The sequence below is a fragment of the Eimeria tenella genome, genomic scaffold (genome assembly GCF_000499545.2).
Source record: "Eimeria tenella Houghton genomic scaffold, Eth_scaff2206, whole genome shotgun sequence".
Lineage (NCBI taxonomy): Eukaryota > Apicomplexa > Conoidasida > Eucoccidiorida > Eimeriidae > Eimeria > Eimeria tenella.
The window spans coordinates 3,162-3,419 of record NW_013542061.1 but is presented as its reverse complement, the minus strand read 5'-3'; positions in this window follow the sequence as shown (position 1 = coordinate 3,419).

Sequence of the window (258 nt, the reverse complement as noted above, 5' to 3'; positions counted from 1 at the left end):
CTGCTGCTCGGGCAGCAGCTGCGGCTGCTGCTGCAGGTGGCGGGCCGTCGCCGCTGCCGCTGCTGCTGCTGCTGCTGCTGCTGCTGAGCTGCCTGCTGCCCACTGCTGCTGCTGCTGCTGCTGCTGCATGCATCTGGCTGCGAACTGCAGCGCCTCTGCCACCAAATTAAAGAGTTTCGTGTCTTTGTACCCTGCCCATCTGTACACTTCTGCCAAACTCACCAATAAAGGTATTTCTTTTATTATATTTGCAGCTTC